The sequence below is a fragment of the Arvicanthis niloticus genome, chromosome 9, assembly GCF_011762505.2.
Source record: "Arvicanthis niloticus isolate mArvNil1 chromosome 9, mArvNil1.pat.X, whole genome shotgun sequence".
Taxonomy (NCBI): Eukaryota; Metazoa; Chordata; class Mammalia; order Rodentia; family Muridae; genus Arvicanthis; species Arvicanthis niloticus.
In genome coordinates this window covers 34,599,545-34,621,768 of record NC_047666.1, presented here as the reverse complement: position 1 = coordinate 34,621,768, position 22,224 = coordinate 34,599,545, and the positions used below count along the sequence as shown (strand labels likewise).

The 22,224-nt window shown below is 43.4% G+C and overlaps 1 long non-coding RNA gene across 1 annotated transcript; it reads left to right on the top strand.

The window, feature by feature from the left end:
• Nucleotides 1-453: 453 nt before the first annotated feature.
• LOC143443490 (uncharacterized) lies at nt 454-21,943 on the top strand. Its single transcript, XR_013112540.1, has 3 exons — nt 454-931; nt 15,008-15,131; nt 21,770-21,943. It is a non-coding gene; the product is annotated as an uncharacterized LOC143443490 (long non-coding RNA).
• The last annotated feature ends 281 nt before the right edge of the window (nt 21,944-22,224 follow it).

The following is a 22,224-nucleotide window of genomic DNA, read 5'->3' as shown; positions in this document are numbered from 1 at the left end:
TAAAGCAGTCGGTGGGTCCTAAAACCTCAGACGGCAACTTGCTAACTGGTTGAACCCTGCCACTGATCTGGTGAAGCATTTCATGTCTAGATTCTCCAATCTTGCTGGAAAGAAGGTGGGGTGGGGGGATCTTTAAAGTAACATTTAGAGAATCAATAGTTTCAACAGAGAGACAAGAGAGAGAGGTGGTAAATGCTCTTCCCACAGTATTCAGGCCAAGTGTGACAAGTTGAACAAAAAATTGAAGTCAGGAAAACCAACATGATCATTTCAGTAAACAGTGTGGCCTGAAGAAGCCACATGATGGGCTTTCTTGTTGTTAACTGTGGTCAACCCAGTGGCATAGTAACTCCATGGTACCCAAATATTGATTGGGTTGCCAACACCCACTTCAGAGGTGGCTGGCTGACTACATAGAGACAGTGCCTGTCAACAAACAAAGGAGTCCTTTGCTGCCTCACTCCTTCAGCTAAGTGCATCTCCTCAAGAGAGCTTCAAAGGCAATTACCTGGCTATTTTTAGGGCCATTCGGGGATACCGTTTCCTTGACATTTCTCTCGAAGATCTGTGCAGAGTTATTTACTGAACTTTAATTTCCTGGAATTTAGGATTGGCTTAGGGACCAAGTTATTTGCTCGCTGTTACCAACTGGTAGCCAGACACAGTGGCAGACACGGACCAACAAGGCTCCTCCCTCATGTGATGACTGAGTTTGTTGGGTGGTTCCTGTATTCTCATAGCTCCTGTGCCCATAGATTCCCCTGGGAGGTCCAGAAAAAAAAATGTATTATTTGGTGGATGTAAAGAAAAATACGTCAAAGCTACTTTCTTAGATGGAGCTTGATACATTTGTGGGAGTGGCCAAGTTGCCTCCTGATTAATACCGGAACAATTAAAGCAGGAAACAAGTGGTTCCAAGAAAGCCAAGCACGTAAGTACAATTGCACAATGAGGTTCATTTTTTATTCCAGCTCCTTTGATAACAGGTATGAGTTCCCAGATCAGCAGCACGGCTGCTGCCCAGGGCAGCATGTTCAATGTTCTATAAAGTACAACAATGTTGTCTTTAGAAAACTGAGTGAGGTACAGGAGTGTCATTTACCTTAACTACTCTCTAGAAATTGAGGAAGGTGTTTCTTCTCACATTTGCTGCCATTCCAAGCTCCTTCTTAAAAATATCAACATGGGATGTTCCCATGCCCAGGCCATGAATTCATCATGTCCTTGCATAACGTTACTTCAAACCCTAACACATTCGTATTAAACTTTCAAACTAAAATTAGGCCTGGGGGTATTTCCTTCTTCCTGTAGACATGGGGAAGACCGACCAGACAGACACAGAGCCACTTTGTGGCCTGTCCCAAAGAACATGTGCTTGAAACTGTATGAGCACTTGCCAGCTGTGGAGTGTCCGCTAGAGAAGGGAATGAGGCCAGAACGGAGGCAACTGTAACAGGGATTCTGGTCTAAAGAAGGGTTACCTTTGGTCAGGGTGAGAAATCATGTACTGCTAAACTTTACCCTTAAGCAGACCTTGGAGGTAAGGTCAGTCATTTGCTCCCTTGTTGGGGGTTGACTCCGGGTTTTGTACATGCTGGGCAAATGTTCTGCTGCCATGCTTTACCCCATCCTAACTATCAAAGTTCTGAAGGAAGTTTTTTGTTGTTTTGTTTTGTTTTGTTTTGTTTTTGGAGGCTAGCAGACAATAAAGTAGACTGAGTACCACTCCTCAGCCTTGGTGTTGTGGGTCAGAAAAATAGTTATTGGATGTTCTCTTTAAGATATTGACTGTCTTCGACCTCTATTTACTAGGTACACACACACACACACACACACACACACACACATACACGGACGGACGGACAGACGGACGGACAGGCACACAAGTTATGACCATCAAAAATGTCTCTAAACAGGGCCAAATGTTCCCCCCACAACATGACCCCAAATTGAGAAGCACTTATGCTGGTTAATTTTGTATCAACTTGACACAAAATAGGGTGGGGAGGTGGGAGTGGGTGGGTGGGTGGGGGCACATCCTCATAGAAGCAGGAGGAGAGGGGATAGGATGGGGGTTCCTGGGTCGGGGAGGGAAATGGAGAAAGGGGATCACATCTGAAATGTAAATAAAATATCCAATTTAAAAAAGAAAAAGAAAAAAAAAAAGAATTATCCAGAAATAGGGAACCTTAATTGAGAAAATGCCTCCATCAGATTACCTGTAGACAAGTCTATAGGGCATTTTCTTGATTGATGATTAATATGGGAGGCCCAACCCACTGTAGGAGATGCCATCCTTGGGCAGGTAGCCCTCCATTGTATAAGAAAGCAGGTGAAGAGCAAACCACAGGGAGCAATCCAGAAAACAGCATTCTGTCATCTCTGCTTCAGCTCTTGCCTTGAGTTCCTGCCCTTATCTCCCTCAATGGTCAACTGTGATCAGGACATGTAACCCAGAATAAACCCTTTCTTCCCCAAATTCCTGGTGGCTATGGTGTTTTATCACAGCAATAGAAAGCAAGCTAACACAGCACTGGTCTAAACATTCTTTCTCAGAGGAACCATGGACAGATTGCATCAGAGTCACCTGGGTGCACGCTACGGCTACTGTTCCATTGGCTTCGTCTAGCTCTGCCAAAGCAATCAGAAAAGTTTGACCCAGGAGGCTGGCTTTCTCCTAGCTCCCCAACAATTCCTGTGAGCACAGAGCTATCAAGACAGCTCTAAGTGTCTGGGATTTGCCTGTTAGGTAAAGTTACGGAGTGCAGCTAACACTGTGAAGGAGACTCTTGAAGGCTTGGGGGTACATGTGTTCCCACATATTTGATTCAGTACTGAATTCTCTACACTGACCTTTGTTTCTGGTCACATTGCACCAGGGGAAGTGTGCCATGTCAGCCACATAAGAACCATTTACGAAACTTAAGAATCGTAGATAGCAAAGTTCTACCTAGAGAGTGTAGTTGTTGGACCAACTATGGTCTAATTATCAAGATGGCAAACCACTAACCCTGACTAGATCCTAGAGCTTGGACGTACTGCTCAAAGTACTTATTGAAATACATGTTCTTGAGCCCTACTGTTCTGCATGGATGCTAAGTAACATTGAGATGGGAACCACGTGGCTTCATTGGTGTGTATAGAGGGCTGCATGCTCAGGAGTGTGTGCATGGATACAGAGGCCAGAGGACAATGTCTGCATCATTTCCCAGGCACCGTCCATCTTGTTTTTAATATAAGCTCTCTCACTGGTCCAAAACTCTCTAAGTAGGGTAGGCTGGCTAGGAAACAATCTTCTGGATCCTCTTACGTTTGTCTCCCCAACACTAAGATCTCAGATATGAGTTATCCTACATGACATTTCTTTTTTAAAGCATGATGTCTGGGGATCAAATTTAGGCACCCATGCTTTCACAACAAGCAATTTGATGACTAAGCTATCTCTCTAGCCTTGCATCTTCTTCACCTTCACCAAACTCGTAACCACACACATATGCATTTGCATGCATATACACACCCCTAAAATGCATCACAGAGGGTCTCAGACCCTCAGAATGAAATGATTCCCCAAATCAAGGGAAAACATTTGGGGATGTGTAGCTGTGGTCTAGAAAGAACTTTCTTCCTAGTTACACAGCTGTTATCCACACAGAGACATGGGTAGAAGCTATTCCCTGTGGCTTAGTGGGAAGCAGCCAGCCTCATCAGAACTTCCTTCATCACTTTGAGCATCATGTCCTGAGACATGGAGTCCAGGTGTGTTGGGACTTGAATGGTGTGCACAGCCCACTCTTGCTGGATTTCTTCACCCATTTTTTTTTTCTGCAATTGAAGAGAAGCCATTTCACTCCCAATTCTGTTCAAACATAGATGATATTTTTAAAAACAGTCTTAAACTTCCTAACTCTAAAGAAAATGTTAATTTTCCCAAAACCCTAATCACAAGCATCTAGAAAATAGAAAAATACCCCCAAAAGGAGACAGAGGTGGCCAACCAGGTTATAGAACTTCTATTCTAATAAGTTTCATAGTTTGGTTTTTTTTCTAGAACAGAAAGCTGATGAGTTAAAGGTCTCAGAACAACCCCCAGGAAGCCCATCTTTTCAGAGACCCTTTGCTTCAGAATTTAAATATCATCCAAACACCCAGATATAGGAGCCTAATGTCCAGCTATTAGGAGGTGACGAAAACCTGAACATGTAATGCTTAGAGCAGGGCCTTCTGTCCTCTGGAGTGTGGCCTTGAAGGAGAAACCCTGGCCTCTTTGTCTCTTTCATGTCTCAGTCACGAGGTGAACAGTTTTCTCTGTCTCACACACCTATTATGAGATAGCCTTCAGTCCCCACTAGAAACATAAAACAATAGGCCTGCCTGATCTTGTATAGAAGTCCCCAGAACCATGAGCCAGCACAACCCTCTTCTCTTTATAAGTGGGGTTTCTTGAGCATTTGTTACAATAACAGAGAACTAGCCCAGTGTTTCTCTTTAAGATGCATTGACAATATATCACTCAGAAGCCAGAGAGAATGGCTATGGGGACAGCCAGGGAAGGTCTCAAGCCCATTGCAAGCCTGGGATTACTCTGGACATTCTCTCTTCTCCACCTGGCCCAGCTCCTCACAGGGACAAGCTTACTTTTCCATTGCAAATCCACTGTACTTGGGCCAGTCACACCTGCAACAATAAACTCTGAGCTTACATTTTCCGAGCCACCTGTCTCCCTCTTTCCCTCCTACTTTGTGCCACCCACACCCATTGTTACCTCTTGGGAGACAGGTTGGTAAATGGACTGGACCTTCTTACTCTTCAGAAGTGATGTTCTGTGGACAAAGGACAGTACCAGAACCGTGGTGCTACAATTAAGAAACGATCTGGCCTCAGCTTCACTTTCCCATAGCAACGGAGCTGTGTTTTCACATGAATAAAATTCTCCCCACTTATCCCATTAGGGTGGCTTCTCCTTTCTTTAAGATTTTTAGCTAAGTATAGTAGCTAGATATAGCTAATTATACCTGTAATCCTAGCACTTGGTGGGCAAAGAGGAGAGCAGTGAGTTCAAGGCCAGTCTTTAATAAATTGTCTCAAAAAAAAGTTTTAAATTAATTGCACCCCCTTCTTTCTTAATGCATTTACTTTCTATTAGGAATTTTGATTCTCTGGGTAAAACTTGCTACTTTTTTGTGTGTTTATAAACTTGAGGATGGGCTGATGAGATGGCTCAGAGGGTAAAGGCACCTGGACTAAACAAAAGAAGAAACATCAGTCATGTCAAGATCAGCTGCTGTCTCGTGAGCACCTACTGTGCATAAGGCCCTGAATTGAAGCAATTGCATATGTCAGTGGTTCTCAACCTTCCTAATACTGAGGCCCTTTAATATACTTTAATATAGTGGGGACCCCCAACCATAAAACTTCATAGCTGTAATTTCACTACTGCTATGAATCATAATGTAAATACTTTTAGAGATAGAAGTTTGTCAAGGGGGTTTCAACCCACAGATTGAGAACTGCTGGTTTATGTAATAGTATGTCATATTCAAATCTTCTTCCTATCTCACTCTAATGAAATGTTAGCACTGGAATGACTCGGGCCTCTGCCTAAGCCTGTATTCTGTGTATTCTGTATTCATCATCCTCTAAGACGTACTAAGGAGTGGAAAAATGCAGAGATTCAAAAACATTTTCAATACTAAGCATAAACATTCAAATATATTCACTGTAATATCATTTATGTTAGCAAAAATATTTCTAAGTGACCAATAAGTCAAGGCTATTTGGATAAATTATGCTGCATTTATACCTGCAGTACCACGAAACTGTTAAAAACTATGTAGGCCATACATTTCTATAGCCTTCTGTATCCCATTCATACATACCATGCATACAGGCCTCCCCAATTACTGATACCCCCAACCAGAGTGACCAGTGCCTATGGTGATACATCATCACCAGGACTCCAGAAGCTCTGGCAGAGAATCATGTGTTCAAGGCCAGCCTAGTCTAATGTAAATTAAGAAATAAAATTTTTTATTCCCTACACACATACACACACACACACACACACACACACACACACGGGCGGGGGAGAGGGAGAGGGAGAGGGAGAGGGAGAGGGAGAGGGAGAGGGAGAGGGAGAGGGAGAGGGAGAGGGAGAGGGAGAGGGAGAGGGAGAGGGAGAGGGAGAGGGAGAGGGAGAGGGAGAGGGAGAGGGAGAGGGAGAGGGAGAGGGAGAGAATGAAGAGGCACTAGGGAGATGGCAGGAAAGGGCATAAAATATCAGCAAGAATAGGTGCTTCTGTTGAGTTGAGAGACTCTCGTGCTACAGGAGGAATACAATTAACAGTGAAGTTGCCCAAACTTAGAAACTGCTAAGAGTGCATTTCAGATATTCTTTCTTACCAGGAAAAAAGTATCAGTGTTTGAAAAGATAGATAAGTTAATTAGTTTAGTTACTCTTCGTTGTGTTCATAAACCATAACTTACTTGGTAGATACTCTAAATATATAGAATTCTAAATTATTGATTTATGATAAATGAATCCTTGGGGTCTTACAGCTATGTGAGCACACTTGCTCTTGTGATTATCATTTGGCTTCTTCCCTTACGGTGCCTTCTCAGTGAGAACTACTTCCTGTTTATTCTTGTTCCGTATTTGTATCCTCCCACTACAGCCCAGGTACTCTCCATCTCCTCTTTTCCTCAAAGTGACTGGCAGCTCAAAATAAAAGCAAGTTCCCATGTTGACTAGTTAAGATGCCCTTATTCAGAGCCTGGCAGATGGCGTGGTGGGTGAGGATGCTTGCTGTGAAATGTGAGGAAGCTCATGTCTATCCACATGCCTTACCTGTCTGTCCACAAGAAATAGAGAGGAACACACTGTTTCTCTGAGCACTAGTCTCAGGGAACCCTGAAATCCTTCCCATGCTATTGGAAAGAGTGGGGGTCTGAATCTTCTCTCCCTCTCCCTCCCCATCTCCCTCTCCCTGCTCCCCACAGAAGTTCTTGGAACTGAAAGTCAGCTCCAGCACTTACAAAGCATGAGCTTAACTGTGTTAAATTGTAGGAAATATAATAGCTGTGTATCTGGAAGCGACACTCCCAGAAACAGTGAAGGAGGTCTCTATTGTTAGTGGTCTGCATATAGAGAAAGAAGGGAGAATGGTTAAAGGCCTTGGTCCCTCATGGAAAATATTTTACTTTCCATTTTTAAAAGCCTGGGGTTGTGTTTTAAGGCCTAGAAGTTCTCAGTGCTTGGGTCTGTTGGACTCAGGGAGAGACACCTGGCCCTATATTTTTACACAGGGAGGTAACTTTGAAAACAAAAAGTCACACCACCTGCTGATTTCTTTATTGAGAAACCACAGAATTATGTAAGTCGGAATCACAAACAATCTGCATGTGAACTGAGAAGGCAGAGGAGGGACGAGTTTAATCAGGTTTACGGGCATTCTGAGACCTGTAACCACACAGCAAGCACAGGTGAGAGAATCTGCAGTTATGTAGCCCCGGCATGCCAAGTCCAGCCGCAGGGTAAACATGAGTTACCGTGATTGTTTTATACAGCTCAGCATGACGGACCCAAAAGGCCGTGCACCAGGAAGGCTGTCCTAAAAATACTTTGATCGCTCAGCAATTTCACTTACAGGAAATGATCCCGGATCATTAATTTTGTGACCGACCATATTGCGGAGAGAATTATAGAGAACAATAACATATTAGGATTAACGATGTAATGATAGGAGCTGTTTCATTGATAAGAAAAACAGGTGTACAGACATCAATGTGCCAAGCTGAATATTAGGACTATATTCTTTGTAAGGATCTTAGTAGGCATCAGAATTTCTTCCCTGTAGAACTGAGGTCTTGAGAAACTCTTCAGTGAGGAGAGACTGTTTTTGCAGGCCATACTATCTCTGCTGTAAGTGTTCAATCTCTTATTGTAGCATAAGAACACCCATAGACTAAGATAGAAATGAATGAGCATAGTTTTGTGCCAATAAAACTTTATTTATAACTACAAATCACATATTGGACAGGGTCCATGGGTTATAATTTGCTTACTCCTGCTTTAGGCCTTGCAGTCTCTGTCTAGGTTATCCACAGATCCCTCATTTTTGCATCACATTTTTTATGGGCGAGAATTGTTTGCCTTTTCCATGGAATAGGTTCGTGTTGAATGTTTTGAACCTGTGACTTGGTCTAGGAAATATTTTTGCCATAAAAATATCATAGTAGAATTGTTTCTTCCTTCCTAAACTTATATTTCCCCCTTAAGTGGTTTTCATGACTTTGCTATATGCTCAGCTCAACTTGTGTTTCTTCTTTGAATCTTATCTCTCAGCAAATTCTCCAAGCACCGATAACCTTCATCCTTCATTTGGGAGAGTCCTCAATTTTCCCTCCTCTCCTCCCCCAACAAACATTCTGGATAAGCAAAGGTGTGTGTATCTTTGTAATGTACATTACAGCAGCAAATAGCTACTAGTAGGTGTCAGTAAATTTCAATCCAGTGAAACCTAAATGAAGGCAGGACAGAAGGAGGAGAGCAGAAAAGGGGGAGGAAGGAAAGGAGGGAGGTATGTACCAATCAATATTGCTGGTCCTTTTGGGAGCAGAGCTTTCTGAGACCATGCTTTTTTCTTTTTTTAAGGATTCATCAACAAGGAAAGAGGGGAAGGGAGAGATGGCTTAGTGGTTAAGACCATGAACTTCTCTTGCAGAGGACATGAGTTCAGCTCCTAGCACCCACGTCAGGCTCTTCCCAACAGCCTGTAATTTCAGCTGCAGGAGATCTGCTGCCCCTCTGGCCTCCAATGGTATTGCGCTCACATGCACACATGTATCTCTAATTAAAGATAAAATAAGTCTTAAAATTTTTTAAATAGTAAAGAATACTCATTTGTTCAACATATGTTTACTAAGAAGTATCTTTGTGCCCTGTTCTGGCACAAAATAGGCAAAGCCCCTGTGTTCATGGGATTACACTATGTTGGCAGGGGTGGACAGCGTATAAATAAATTAAAATCTAATAAAATATCAGGTGGTTAGCTTCTATTCTTAACATCACACTTGCCATTGGATTTTCCTAACAATCATTTGTTTGTGTTGAGACAGGGTCTTATCTAGCACTGACCGGCCTCAAATTAATTTGGTAGGCAAAGGTGACTTAGAACTTCTGATCCTCCTGCCTTTATATTTTGGGTGATAGGATTACAGGCATATCCTAATACATCTAGTTTTATATGGGGCTGAAGACTGAACCCAGGGCTTCATGCACGCTAAGAAAGCACTCCCATAATGGGGTTACATCCCCAGCCTACTCTAGTAATCCTTCATTAAAGAAACACTCTGTTCCTGCCTAATTCAAAATCTACCCATGGAAAAGATATACACAGTGATCTCAGGGTGAGGTCAGGGCCGAGGAGCAGTCAGATATGAGCTGTATTTCAGGTCCTGTGAGTTGGTCAGGGAACCCAGAGACACCACATTCTAGTGGTTTGAATATCTCCGGGATGGTCCCTGGCAGAGAGCTGGGAAATGCGTGTGGCAGCTTCACCAACCAAGCCAGGAGGGTGCTCTGGATGTTTATACCTTCTTGAGCCACATCAGTAACAACATAAAACATGGCTGGTGCCCTTGGCAGTGACAGTCCTGTGGCATCTGCCTTTTCTCTCCCCAGGCAGGTCCCAGGCTCACCCACCAGTCCAGGCTCCTGGGCTATAAACAGCTGCCAGCATAGAGAAACAACCAGGGATGTTTGCTGGCGGCAGTAGCTGAACCAGCCGGAGCTTGTCCAGACAGTTCATCTCTTTTGGAGATCCCCAGGGAAAGTTAACCAGTTCACACCAGGCCAGCAAAGGAGACCTCCAGAACAGGCCTCTGAAACCTCCATGAGGTAACAGCAGCATGCCTTGGGAGTCACTTTTAGAAACTGAGACTTCTTTGGGGAATGTATCTGCAGCCTCTGATACTGGTGAGCTCCCTGACATATGACCGCCAAAGCTGACTGAAAGGGAAGAGGTTAATGCAGGTACATCTGCAGAGACGAAGGTGCAACTGAAAAGGACACTAGCCATGTCCTTTTGGGCTAATCATCATATCTTGGTCCACCAGTGCAGACATAGTCAGATTTGGAAGAATTGGTGAGGGCTTACTGTGTGGCAAATGATGGACAACACATCTGGCATTTCTTTTCTACAGTTAGCCATGGAAGTGGTCTCCCACCCTCCACCCCCTTCACGTCCTGGTGATCACACTGGCACAGCATGAGAGGAAGCTGCATGAAAGAGTAACTGTGAGATGGCAGTCCTGGGGACTGTCTCAACAGCTACTTTCAAAGCCGGTGGCCCTGCTGACCAGCCTCCAAGTGTCTCAGATCCTCCATTCTCACCTCCCCTCCTCATCTGTAGTGTGGTCTGTCCTTCTCTTATAAAAGGTTGTGGTTTCTAATTGGTTCTGTCTTAATCTGTTTTGTTGCCCACTGGCTCATACTTCTTACCACTGCAGGGATGATCTCTCCAAATGAGATTCTACACACACACATACACACACACACACACACACACACACACACACACACACACACACACCCTTCCTGCACCTCTGGTGTAAAGCCTATTGCCCATGTAATTGAAGAGAATCCTCAGTTCGAGCACAGGTCTTTTTGTAAGCTCCTTCCTTTCAGGGTTCCAGCCTGGTCCCCTCACTCTTTCTGCTCCAGCGTTACAGTCAAACCTCCCTAGGTCTAGCCACACTGTGCATCTGCTCTTTCTTTTGCTACTACTACTCTCTTTGCCTCTCTACTGTCCTCTGACAGGGTTGCATTAGGATCCAGAGCACAGACCCAGGCTCTGCCTCCTACTCACTTCTAGGGCTTGGCTAGTTATTTAAGCTCTATATCCCTGGCATTGATCAACTTATTGACATGCATTTTCAATCATAATTGTTCCTAAGAACTAAGTTCAGATACCAGTGTCATCCCCGAGTGTCATCCTTCTAAGCTTCTAAGACAGATGCCTTCCCCAAGATTTCTTGGCACTATGGTAGAACTCTAATTTGGTAGCTACTGTATTGTTTTTTAAGTAGGGCATTTTTGTGCCCATCTTTTTAAAAAATACTTTTATTAACTCCTTGAGGATTTCATTCATGATATTTTGATCATATTCACCCTCCCAACTTCCCTCCATTCATCTTCTGAACCAAAGGCAGACTCTTTGAAAGCAGGGTCCACATCCCAGTGTCCAGTGATATATGGATACTCAGTAGAGTGTCTACCAGTAAAAGCAACCCTCTCTCTCCATGTGGTCTTCATTCATAAAGTCAACCAACCATGGATCAATTACATGTTTTAGAAAAACAGAAAAGAATATGATCAAATTATATTTCAGAAAGAACATGATCAAATTATATTTAATGCATCTATGAATATGTCACAGTGAACCCCCTTATTTTGTACAACTGATATGAACTGATAAAATTTGTACTTATGCCAAATATATAAAGACTTTTTTTTTCTTTCATTACTCCACAAACAATGCAGTACAACTATTTACATCACACTTACATTATATCTGGTGTCATAAGTGACACAGATAATTTAAACTACGGAAGGGATGTATGAAGATTCTGTGCAAATGCTATAGGTTTTTTTCCCAAGGGTCCCAGGCATATCTAGGTGTTTGTGAGGATCTAAGAACCAGTCCTCCTCAGATTTTGCCAGACTCTAAGAGATGTTGATGAACTTAACTCAGTTTGCAGTGCCTGTTAGATACCCAGGCAAAGCCATAGTCAGTAGTCCAGCAAAGGTCAGCAAGACAACAAGCTAAACACAAAAAGAAAACAAAAATACAACAGAAATAGCTCCTCTTAATAAACCTATGACAGTGAACCACTCATCAGAAAAGCTCTTCCGTAAATATCATCAATTCTGCAGGCCCTGTGGAGTCACAGGGAGAACCAGTGTGACTTCTGGTGCTCAACCCCTTGGGGAAGAACTGTACACATCTGCAGGTTTAGACTCAGCCCCCCAGGACAAGCAATCTACAGGGCTCACTCCCGGCAGACCCACCCCCTATCTTTCTCAACAGCCAAGAGTTTGCCTCCTTGTTGCAGGCAGGCAGATCTGTGGGGCCAAGATAATGCAAGGCAAACAGAATGGATTGTATAACAAGCTTTTCTGGTGACTTCTTTTTCAAAGCTGTCTTCATGAGAAAAATATTAAATGAGCCATCTGAACATGAAAGAGAAAGAGAGAAGGAGAGAGGGAAAGAGAGGGAGAGAGAGAGAGAGAGAGAGAGAGAGAGAGAGAGGAGAGAGAGAGAGAGAGAGATCTTCACATGTGCCCCCAAAGGCCCATTCAAGCTGTAATTAAAATGATGTGGAAATCAAGAAACTTTACCTCCCCTGATCTAACCTCAGAGCAAGGCAGCCTTGTGTCTCAGACACACCTTATATTTCATTGTGTTAAATCTATGTGAAAAAAAAATTCTGTTTCTAAATTATTTCTGCCAGGTGTTTCTAGAAAATACTTTCCACATGACAGCAGCTCTTGTCACTCTCCTGATGGAGGATGAAACGTGAAAAAAAAAAAAAATGTTATATGGCCCTGACTTTGTCTAGGGACTCGTTCGGTTTCCTGTCTCCAGTGACATTACTTTAAACATTGGCTTTCTCTGAGCGGCCGGTGTGTGCTATAGAGCCGATTCGCTGCAGGCCTTGGCGTGTGGCTGTGGAAATATTAAATCATTCCACATGCGTGTATGTTTGCTTCTCCAGGTAGGTTTTGGGCTTTACTTGTGAATTGTGAGCCTCCTCCTCCTCTTCCCTTCCTCCCTCCCTTCCTTCCTTCTTCCCTCCCTCCCTCCCTCCCTCCCTCCCTCCCTCCCTCCCTCCCTCCTTCCCTTGTCCTCCTCCTCCTCCCTCCCTGATCCTCCTCTCCTTTTCTCCTCCTCCTCCTTTTCTCCTCCTCCTCCTCCTTTTCTCTTCCTCCTCCTCTTCCTCCTCCCTTACTCCCCCCTTTCTCCTCCTCTTCCTCCTTCCCTTTTCCTCTTCCTCCTCCTTTTCCTCCTCTTCCTCCTTCTCCTCTTCCTCCTCCCCCCTTCCTCCTCCTAATTCCGTTTTCGTGAGGAATGCTTTGGTGTTGTGTTCACTGAGAACCAGTCACTCCTAACTGGTTGGTTCTCTAATCTAAGATATCACACTGTGATACCGTGAGTGTGTCATGCATAGAAGGAAGTGCTTCTGGGTTTCTCTGCCTATAATCGTCACAGTTGGTCCATCTGTGAGCACCATTCCCCCTTATGATTAGGGAAAACAGATTGGGGAGCTTGTAGCAGAACTGGGTGGCAGAACCTTGCTGTCTAGCTTGAGTTCGCTCACACTGCCTGTAGGACTGGCTTCCAAGCCTTTCAACTAACAACTTCTGTGGTCATCACCTGGCAAGCATGAAAACTGTGCTCCTCAGCCTGGTGGATCAGGTATTTCTCACAGGAGCCACTGAGTTAGGAGCTCGCTGGAAGGCCTAGCAGATGTGTCCAACTCACAGACACACAGGCTTTGACTCCCCCGCCGCCTCTTCATGTTCTTCACTTCTAGAAAGTCTTGTCTCTTAGCTGTAACTACCACAATATGGGTGTCTCACTGCTGCACCCAGGCTGATCGTGTTTTGTAGCAATTTGTTAGCTCTTCTGACATCCTTAACCTACTCTTCCCTCCCTCAAGGCTGAATGTACACTCTAGCAATAAACCTAGCACACACGACAGAGTCACCCCGCTGCACCCCCATCTCCCCCCCACCCTTCCCCCTACTTCACCCCACTCCATCCCTGGTTGTCAGTGATACACACAGTGGATTGTCTCTCTCCTGCATTTAGTGACAGAATATTAAGATGACCTGAAAAATCTATGGATGGCCAGAATCTTCTCCCATGAACACAGAACAGCTACCCTAAGAGCCCCAGCCTCCTGCCTCCACATCAAGGCTTCACATTACTTGAACATTGCCTATGTAGTGTTATATGTTTGGATTCAATTGAGTGTGGGCAATTTTAAAATTCACTCTGCTTTCTAGAACATTTCCTAACGTCCCTTGACATGATACCCAGAGTTAAGCTGCTAGCCTCATGTGACACCATGATCCAACCTAATGTCAAAACACAGTAACTCTGTTTAAAGGAGAAGAGAGTTTGGGTTACAGCCTTTTTACGATTTGGTTTAAGAACTGTTTATAGCCCCAGTCTCAAGCATGTGCCAGATTGTGGTGGCTGTGGGCAGCATGGCAGGATAGTAGTATCATTTCTCAGTCCCACCTCTTCAGAGCTGGAAAGATTCTGTGAGCTTTGTTCCTGCATGGGCCTGAAAGCAGTGTTATTTTGCAAACTAGTGACTGTTCTACAAGGTTCAACATACTTATGTCACCTCTAGACCTTGTTCCTTCTCGCTGACCCTATTTAAATGTATTGTTTTCCCATTCTGGTATTCTCATCTTGACGGAGCCTGGTGTGGTAGATACAAAACAAGCCAGACATGAACAGTCTCCCTGGCAGAGTATATTCCTGGCTGAGGGACAAGATAATACATGGCAAAAGATAGAAGTGAGAACAGAGAAGCTGAGAAAGAAGAGAAAGAGGGGGCACAGAATTGTTTCAGAAGGAACATAGTCTCAGCAAAGAAGTTATCCTTAAGGAACTGGACACTCCGCCCCTGCCTAGAGCGAATATCCACTGACAGATGTGCATCCAGGCTACTGTGTGCTCAGCTCAACCTCCCTAGACAAAAAGAGGCACTTAGTCAGCAACCATCTTTAGAGAATAAATAGTAACTCATAATTGTGTAATTTCATAATTGTACCTAGATATATAGAGTACATCCATGAATATTAACTATATTAATAATATATTTCCATGGTCTTTTCAATGACACATAACTATAATATTAATAGATAGGTGGTCTTTATGATAGCCTGACTTACCAAAGCCTTCATAACAACTGTTTTTTATTCTCTCCACAGTGTTTGATCAAGTACACAGATGTTTGTCACTGTACATGCCAGATGGGTTTTTCCAGACTATAGCCTCATGGCAGCAATATGAGCATGTTTCACCAGGCTGAGGTGACCTAGGATATGTAGCACAGTAAGTATTTTAAGTGTGTTTTTCATTTAACAGCATCTTCAGTTTCATGATTGGTTTATTAGAGTCCAAAGTCATTATAAGTCAAAAAGCATTTGCAGGTACATTAACAATGCATTGGTTAATACCAATATATAACATAATCACATCAACACATACTGTATAAGTATATATGCAAATAAGTTTGTATATGCATAAGATACAACTGTGTACATAATAAATCATATAGTTTATAGTCATCACTGTAGAACCTCTTTGTATAAGGGCTTAACTCTGTAATTCAATGCAGCAATTTATTTTTAGATATAAAAATTATTTTGCTTTTTTATTAATTTTTTGAGTTAGAATACCAAGTAGTGGGTTTAATATGATGTTTCTATTTCATACATATTCATCATTATGCTTTGTTCTTAGTTGCCCTTCTGCCGTCCGTCTCTTCTTCTCCTGGCACCGTTTGCTGATCCCCTTCTCCTAAAATAGTCCCTAAAATAGATATTCTATTGTCCTCTCTCATTCCCCCTGCCCTCACCTTAGACTTCTTCCCCTTCTCTCGTTCTCTCTTCTCTCTTCCACACCACACACAGACACACACACACACACACACACACACACACCAACAGGGAAAAGTTAGTTTGTGTAAGCATTGAGTCTGTTATCTTGAGCTGGTAGGTCTATTTTCCTAGGCCAAAGTTCCACTATAATGACTCATGTGGTTCCTACATATCTGACCCAAATGGCAATTCCCAAGATTACCAAAAATGCAGAACCCTTGGGCCCCATGGCAGATGGGCTAAGTGGGGATCCCAGAACCCACAGACCAGTGCTCTAACCTACCAGGTTTGGGGAACCCAGAGCTGGCCTCACTTTCCTGTCCACTCATAAGGAGGCAAAATAGGGCCATTCCCATCATATGGGAAGTGAGATCACGAAGGAGAATACTTAGCATCTGTCAAAAGACAGAAACTGAAGGAGGGGCCATCTAAAGACTGTTCCACCTGGGTATCCATCCCTGTACAGTCACCAAAGGTAGACACTGATGTGGATGTCAGGAAGTGCATGCTGACAGGAGCCTGATATAGCTGTCTCCTTTGAGGTCTGCCAGAGTCTGACATATACAGAGGCGGATGCTCACAGCTAACATCATTGAACTGATCATGGGGTTCCCAATGGAGAAGTAAGAGAGAAGACTGAAGGAGCTGAAAGGGTTTGCAGCCCTATGGGGAGGGCAACAATACCAACCAACCAGAGCTCTCAGGGTCTAAATCACCATCCTGGGAGCACATAAGGAGGGACCCATGGCTCCAGCTGTATATGTAGGGGAGAATGGCCTTGTAGGGCATAGGTGGGAGAAGAGATCCTTGGTCTCATGAAGGCTGAACACCCGGTATAGGGGAATTCAAAGGTGGGGAGGAGGAGGTGGAGGGGGCGTGGCTGGGGATACATCTTCATAGAAACAGGAGGAGGGAAACTAGGATAGGAGGTTCCTGGGGGCAGGGGGAATGGGCTAAGGGAATAACATCTGAAATGTAAATAAAATAAAGCCAGAATGCCTCAACAATAGTCTCTCACATGCCTTTTTTTCTTTTCCATTTTTGGTTAAGAACTCACACTAGAGCTGGGGAAGTCATTCAATGTGCAAAGTGCTTGTTACAGACACATAATGACCTAAGTTCAAACCCCCAAATCTGGGTAAAAGCAAGCATGGCAGTGCACAATCTAATCCTAATGTTCACACAGAGCGATGAAAGGCAGAGACAGCAATTCCTGAAGCTGGCTGTCAGCTGGCTTGGAATACACCATGATGAACCCTTAGAAGGCAGTTAGAAGGCAATGACTGACCCCTGAAGTCACTCTTGAACACACATCATACACACATATACAAATACTATGTACACATATACAATGATAAAAAATTAAAAGACATGAAAACAGATCTCTGGACATCTAATTCTGTCATTCCTAGGTTTCCACAGAAATCCATCCTCACAGCGAGTGATTAAAATTCATCTAACATCCGCTGTGTGTTACTAAAGAAAACCAAAATTATATAAACAGGTTTCTCTTGTGGGCTTTCTTGGGCTCCTGTTTGAAACCCAAGGAGGTCTGCGGCTGAGTGTTTTACGGTCAGGCCAGAGGCTCCATGCAGGGGCCCTAATGGATGGATGTGTCAGATTGCAAAACCATCACTGGCGGGAACATTTAAGTCCTGTTTGGAGGACTGACTCCATGTCTTACATTTGAGAATGCAAACACATTGCCTCTTCACAGTGAGACATGGCACTGGCTCAGGCCCCTATGAGGTGCCTACATATTTCAGGGGCTGAGCAGAAGCCATGCAAAATCCTATGGCCATTTTCAAGCCAATCAACCCTTTCCTTTCTTTCCAGCTTTCCTTTAGTATTTATGTAGAAGTTTGGGCATATACCTTGATTATACACTTTGGGTTTCTTACCTGATCTTCCTTCTCAGAGGTCAGCAGACTTCTATATGTGGGCAAATAATAAGTATTTTAGGTCATAAGACCTCTATGCATATACTCAAATCTGATGTTGGAGCTCAAAAGCAATCAGAGGCAATATGTAAGCAAGAAGGAGTTGCTGTGTCGTAATAAAACTTTATTTGTAAGAACACATAGCTAGCTGGGTTTGGCCCCGTGTGTTCTATCTTCCTGATTTCTGACTTAGAATCTTTAAATATCTAATGACATCTGGGAGGTACCTCAGTTGCCTTCCAAGAAGGAGGACCAGAGTCCTATGTCCAGAACCCATGTGAAGGTGCCAGATGTCATTGTATATGCTTGTAATCCCAATGCTGTCGACAGCACTCTGGAGTTCCCTGGCCAACCAGTCTAGCCTAATTGTTGAGCTTCAAAGCCAATGAGAGAGTCTTTCTTAAAGGGGATAAATGAATCTCTCTAAGGATTGCCCTCTACATACACACATATGCATAGTATACACATATGCATTAAAAATCTAATGAAAAGGGTTCAGATGACAAGTCTGCAGAATAATTTGAGTCCAAGGTCAATTTCCAGCACATAAGTAGTCCCTGGCCTAAGCTGAGACATACACTGGATCATGGGAAATGAACAACACTAATTGTCCCTCTAGACCAGCTGAGCCAGGACACATCCTGAAGCTGGTTTGCTCCCACCTCAGTTTGAGAACAGGCAAAGAGAATGCCAAATGTGAGTGAAGACCCGTATCCTCAGTGATAAGATAAGAAGAAAGACTGCTGGATCCTGTGGAAGCAGGAGGCCAGGGCTCAAAACCTAACACTGAGTGAGAGGGTCCTGAGGCTGGACTTCCCTACAGCAAACCAGGGTACAATGGGCCTAGCATTTGGAGATGGTCAAACTAGCCCTTTGGCAGAGAGCTACCTAGAAGGGGTCAACTATCTCTGGTTACTGTGTACCCACACCTGAGGAGTTCTGAGGTACTGAGGGGGACCTGGGAGGCTGTGTGGTAAACGGGTTCTCACCTAGGGCCTCGCAATGCTACCTGGGGCTTCACAATAGAAGTTTACTTCTTTTTAAAGCAGCCATTCATTTTGTTTTGGTCTGTACTTATTTTATTACTCAAGGGAATACATACATTTCACCTTTGCATATATCCGTTTATAAAGAACATATTCATGCTTATTGGACTTTTTTTTTAAACTGGGATTTTCTTTTATTTCTCTGACATTGTGTAAGAGCTCTTTATATACTAAATATATTAATTTTGTTGTAGATGTTTCTAATATTTTCATTTTGAACCTATATAATAATATACATTTTCTTTGTTTTTTTATTTATCTTAATCACCATACAGAGCAAGATTTCCTTGCGCATTTTTATACACATCTAGTGATGACTGGGGCTTCACCTACTCTTCCCCGTTGCTCTGCCTTCCCTCCCTTTTTGTACCCTTATGCTTCCAATAATCCCTTGTCCTCACTCAGTCTCCTGTGTTCTACTCAGGCACTCATTCAGAAGGATTGTCATTTAGTTTTTCTCTCCTATAGTCCTTTCTACCAGTTATTCCTTCAAAATTCACCCATGCTTTTGTTGAATGTCCATATGACAAGACTAACTCCTTTTATTATTGTTGTGCATAACCTGTTTATGGATGAGTATGTAACACCTCCTTCCCATGCACACACATGTGCATGCACACAGAAAACACAGAGCTAAGGGTTATCAGGTAAGCTAGATGAAACATAAGATAAACCAGGAGTGCAGACAGACTATCTTCCCAGCACTCAAGTGTTAATACAGTGTTCAAAAGGGCTTAACACTGAAACCAGTCTGGGCTACACAGCAAGACTATATCTTTAAAAAATAAAATAAAAAGAGGAGGAAAGGGAAGCACATGTATCCTTCACTGGACACTGCTGACGTGGTACTTAGAACTATGGTAGTCACCTGTTCATGCCGAGGTTGTGACACAAGTAATAACAAGACGGAGTTAACCTCAAGTTAGCTCCTGACCTTGACACTTCTTGTTATTAAGAGAGAAAATGTTCCTTATTGTATAAAGCAAAGGCCTCTGTGATGGTTTGAATGAAAATGAACTTCATAGGTTCATAATAGCTGAATGATTGGTTCCCATTTGGAGGAACTGTTTAGGAAGGATTGGGAGGTGTGGCCTTTGTTGGAAGAGGTGTGTCACTAGGGGTGGGCTTTGAGGTTTCAAAGGTCGTTCCATTCATAGTTTTCTCTGCCTTGTGTTTTTGATTAGATGTAATCTCTCAGCTGAACTACCATGCCTGTCTGCCCTCTGTCACACTCTTGCCATGATGGTCATAAACTATAACCCTCTGGAACCATGAGCCCCCAAATTAAGTGGTTTTTTCTTCTTTTTTTTCCTTTCCTTTTTCTTATTTTCTTTTTTTAAAAGTGACTCTGATATCTGTGTGTGTGTGTGTGTGTGTGTGTGTGTGTGTGTGTGTATTTGTGTGTGTGTATTTGTGTGTGTATTCCTAAATACAACCTGCTCAGTCTGTATAATACCACTTGTAGGTATGTTTTCAGGGCTGACCATTTGGTATTGGATAACTCATTGACGTGCTCTTCCTTAAGGAAGACTATTTCTCCCACTGTCGGCAGTCCTTAGTTACCTTTAGCTCTTTGTGCAGAGATGAGGCTTCATGGGCATTCCCACAACTATTTTGGCATGCCTGTTGTGGTCATCCTTGTTCAGCTCATGTCTATGCGGCCATGGTGATGAGATTTTATGGTTGTAGCTTCTGGCATTACTAGGAGACACAATCTCACAGAAAATTCTCTGTCCCTCTGACTCTTACAATCCCTCACGCACAATATTTCCTGAGACTTGAGTCCAGGAGTTGTTTTGTAGATGGACCTATCCATGTCTCTTAGGACTGACAGTCAATGGAAGGTAGGCCTCTCTGGACACATTTTTCTCCATGGAGACCTGAAGGTTACAAATGAGCAGTCAAAGCGCAGCTCCCGAGTTCAGACAAGTTTTATTCTTCAGGAAAACAGAGTTTGATTGTAAATCAGAGCTATCTACAACCAATAATGTTTTTCTCCCCCCCCCCAACTATTTCTGACGTCTTCTCCTCAGCTCCATGAAGCAAAAATTGAAATGAACCTCCTGTGTAGCCCCTAGTGTCTTTTCCTGGGCTCATGAGGACATTTTTTTCTTCCTGCTTTGTCCTCCCTGTAGTGACATCATCTTTCTGCCCCTGTTACTGAGCCTGCAGGTGCTCCCATCTCCCCAGAGCAGCCAGCACTCTGCTTTGAGATCAGGCAGCTGCCTGAATCCCAGGGTACAACATCCTTCCTTTATCCTGGCATCCAGCCCTCCTCTGATCTGAACCCTCCCAGATCACCCTGTGGCTGGATCAAATTCTGGAGCCCAACCCTGTGCCTTTTCTGCAAACTTGACCTTGTCATTACACCGACACTGACACTGCCCAAGGCCTGTGGATGTGGTGCCAAAACAGCCGGTCCACAAGGGACAGTCAGTCAATCTGCTGCATCAGAAAGCTAGAAATGAAGGCATTAGCTTGATGAAGTTCTTGTAAGAGCCAATCTGTTTTACTTTTAGCTGAATTTGCTCCGGTCGTATATCTAAGCACAGTACTCATCTCCTCAGGTTACAAGATCCCACACAGTAAAGAGTCACCATAACAAACATGTCTGTTTTATCCATGATTCCTGTTTTATCTCCAAAGGTATCCTGGAAAGCACCTAGGGCAAGTGCAATAGAAAGCAGGGCCAGAAAACAAGCACAGCCAAGAAATAAACAGAAAACCATTTGCTACATGTAGCAGGTATGAAGAGAGAAGGAATTCTTTCTAAAGCAATGCTTTTTTCAAAGAAATCACGGGGACTTGGTAAACATATATAGTCACATGGAAAAGCACTTCAGCGCTGGCTAGTTTCTGAGCATGCTTGATGAAGGACTACATTTCTGAGCATGCTCAGACTAAGGTTATAGTTCAAGAAGGAAAATTGGCAGACACTTGTTATGTATGCTTAGCTCAAGGACCTGGTATAAACATCTGGACATTTTAAATAGCAAATAGGAATGCTTTGGGATAAGCTCAGTTTGCATCACAAAGGTGGTGGATAAATATGCCTCTGGGTATGTTCTGTTTAATTTTTTAAAAATTAGCTTGTTGTTTCCTAGAAACTGATAGCCCCAGTGACACTAAGTAAGGGTGGAGTGTCTGATGTCCTCCACCATCATCTCCAGGCCAAAGAGATGCCAGAAAGAAGCACAAGAGATTGAAGACTGGGAAGTTGCCTGTGACTAAGGAATATGTTCACCATGTGCCCAATGAATAAAGAGCTCTGGAATAAATCCATATTCTCCTAGTCCTTATTCGTTTCCCTTCCTGTCCCATCACAGGGTTCATGCAGAAGCTGGAGGGTTCAGGAGCCTGTTGAGATGATCCATACATACCAGACTCCCAGGACACATAAAGATCTAATGAAATAGAAAGTAGAGAATGAAAACCAGGCAGAGGAAGTCAGTACTTTAATTAAATTCCAGAAAGGTAAACTGGACCCTCCGTTTCAGTGTCTTGCTCTCTCAGTTAGGAGTTGTGGTGAATCACAGGCTCTCAACCTTGAGGAGACTCT